General features: G+C 36.2%; 1 long non-coding RNA gene across 1 annotated transcript; it reads right to left on the bottom strand.

Annotated features, from left to right (window-relative positions):
- Positions 1–989: 989 nt before the first annotated feature.
- LOC126827338 (uncharacterized) lies at positions 990–2773 on the bottom strand. Its single transcript, XR_007682667.2, has 2 exons — positions 2473–2773; positions 990–1095 (listed from the first exon to the last, which is right to left on the bottom strand). It is a non-coding gene; the product is annotated as an uncharacterized LOC126827338 (long non-coding RNA).
- Between the last annotated feature and the right edge of the window lie 569 nt (positions 2774–3342).

Below are 3342 nucleotides of genomic sequence, written 5' to 3'. Positions count from 1 at the left end.
AAATTTATTTAAGCTTTTAGCTTGTTTTTGTATCATTTCCTTACAACTGTTATGTTATAATTTGATAGCGGGTTTAAACAGGGGTTTAAAGTAAACTCGACACAAACTAGGTCGTTTCAGGACTAACATGGTTTAATTTTATTTCAATAATTCGCTTGTGTGTAGGGCTCTTTAGCAGTGAGAGGAAACCAGAGGACCTGGAGAAAACCCACGAGGTTGGACAGGCGACCCTACTCCTTGTCACATACAACCGGGAAATCAAAACCACAAGCTGACTCAAAAACAGACGTTATGATACAGCGCACATACGCTAACCATTCGGCCACCCCCAGATATCTAATAAAGACACCATTAGAAATAAAATGTCTTTGTGCTGACATAGTTTACTCCTGTGCAATTAGCAAAAAATATAACTAGACAAATCTACTGAGATGCAGAGAAAATGCACATCTTTTTTAAATGGATGATTGTAAATCACGTTTGACAACTTTAATCTTGTAATTCAGAATATAACATCAGATCATGATGATAACATGGGAGAATGATTTTATCCAGATTGCATAAATGAACCACAAAACAATGCTCTAAATATCGGCCAAGGTAAAGATGGAAACAAGTGAAAACTGCCTCAACAAGATCAGCTGGATCACATTTTCCCAGCTTCCTGTACTGTTACTACATGTGTACATGTACTGTTAGGGGTCCACATCAGTACTGACACTGTTCAGTGCAGACTATGCACTGCCGGACTGTGTGAAAGACGGCATTATGTTGCAACAATTCGGACTCAACATTGTGCCGATGTTTAACTGTAAAGTAAGCTGTTATGACCACCGTGGGTTGTTGATGAATTTCTTGTGTCAGTAAACATCCAGTTAAAAACAATGTTTTAGCTACATCATGTCTTATAATCAAATTAGGGATCCATTTGTATTTCATCTTAGTATATCTGCCTCACAGTTTTTCTTTAAATTTGGAGATAAACAAACCTAGCATAGTCTTTCCTTTAAATGTTAATCGTTGACTTGAAGCTGGTACTCCTAATAAAGCTGATACCTGTTCTTTTATGTCTGTTACCATACTACTTGGGGAAGCCTAAAAAAACAGAAACAATCTATTAAGAACTACTAGACTTATGCATAAAGATAATTATGTTTTATGGTTCAGCAAGAATACTTTCAAGTAAAAAAAAATTACTGTTTTTTTACATTTGTTTGCTGTCTAACCTATTTTCTATTAAAACCATATTGTACCAAAAAATATGTCACAGACACTTAAAAGGACCTTAGTGCTTAGGAAACCAATTAATTTGTTGGTACATTGTATATGTCTGCGAAAGTAATTACAGGGATACACGTTCTAACTTTATTCAAGATCATTTTAGCATTTGTCAGGGAGTTTAAATGAAGAACTCTCATACAAAATAGCTTATTTATTATATATTGTTTCTCATGTACATGTAGAGTGATAATGCCTTTTAAGGTTGGCTACTTTTCACTGAATCACATTTGAGAGAGAGAGAGAGAGAGATGGGTTTAAGGTCCACTTGACATGATTTAGGTCATTTTTGGACTAACATGGTACAATATTTAGCATTGGAAGGATTCGGAGGGGAGGACTAAAAAAACTTGCCTGTGTGATAGACCTTATGATCTACAGCGCAGCTGTTTGAAAACTTGCCTTCCCCCTCCCCATCCCACCATCAATAACATTTGATGATGACAATTAATGGAAGAATTGTCTATCCTGAAATAACACTAAATAGCCTAGCTGGTTCTTAATGTAAAATTTTGGTACCATAACTTGACCTTGACCCTAACATAAGGTTACTCTCCGGGGGTACTCGATTCAACGTTCCGGGATTGAATTCTCTCAATCACAAAAATAGTGAAAATCAAGTGAAAAGGTGGATTTCGGGCTACAACGCATGTGTCGACTGAATAAGTAAATATCTCAACCAACCATGCAGCCGACACCTATTCGTTGTGTTTAATTACGTCACGATTCTACTCACACCATCTCCGTTGTCAGGACTGACAGAACTGAATTCCACGTTACTCGATTGCAATTCTGTCAATTCGGAACATTCTGGACTGTAAATCGAGCACCCGCTCTGATTGCATATACAAAATACAAATTCTGGGAGGAGAATTTTTAATGGTAGCAGACATCAGATTACTCATCTTCAAGTTTCAAATTGTCATAGGACCATGGTTTGTGTCTGACATTCACATTGGCGTGCCATCCGAAGGACAAAGTCCACTTTACTTTGTCAACCCAGAGGTGCGCCCCCCGCCCATGGAAATATCTCAATCGAGATCTACTACAATCTTCAATGACAACAGAATAACGGGATCAAAAACACAGCCGCTTATAATTATCTATGTTTTAACTGATATGTTTTGGATAGGAATTCAATTGGATTCTCCAACTTTTTTTTCAGTTGAAGCCTAAATTCAGGCTATTACTTACAGAAACAGTACATTCTTCGCCGTTTAACACTTTCACGGTCAAATGCATGTTGAAATTAACATTAATAATGACTAACAAGGAAATAATTCTGATATTATTGAAATAACACCTTTCCAATGAGTTCCGTCTCACGACGTAAAAATAAATGGTGGTTCCCCTAATTCCGTGCTGACGATGCACATGGATAATCTGGCAATATATTTTTTGTGCTTCTTTGTAATTAAAAGAGATATCATCATGCATGATGATATAATTTCATTTCAAGAGTCTGATTCAAGAAGTTTATACATATTGTAATGCTTTATATTGTAGAAAATACAACACATTTTCAGGGGAATCCCTAGAACTAATTTAGCGCATTTATATAAATATATGCGTTTTCAAGAAGTAAAGCGGTTTACTTTAGAGTATCGAAAAAACACCCCCCCTTGGCACCAACGATTGATCACTTTTAGTTTTGGAAATAATACGTAAATTAGATACATAATATCTGCTTAAATATGTAAAATTGTTGGTCAACTTCTGTATTTTCGTTTATTTATACAGTGTCAAAATATCTATAAGCCCAGGTTTATGTGAAATTAAAACCATTTTCAGGGGAGCAGTCTAGTCATTGGAACAGCCATCATTCATGGCATTCTTCGCTGAGTGGCTGGGTGACTCCTGCAATCTCACTGGCTGTAACGTTGACCAACCAATTTCTCAAGCTCGTCTCAATCATTCAGGTTTGTTGTTATTATCCTTTGGCCAATGAATTCCACGTGTAACTGTTTTAAACCATCTTCGATCTGTCACAAAAGTGATAAGATCAGAATAAAATTTTAATACTTCAAGTTTCATTCGTGGCGATTTCACAAAAAAATTCAACAC

This window comes from Patella vulgata, chromosome 7, assembly GCF_932274485.2.
Source record: "Patella vulgata chromosome 7, xgPatVulg1.2, whole genome shotgun sequence".
Taxonomy (NCBI): domain Eukaryota; kingdom Metazoa; phylum Mollusca; class Gastropoda; family Patellidae; genus Patella; species Patella vulgata.
This window is presented reverse-complemented; position numbering and strand designations above follow the sequence as displayed.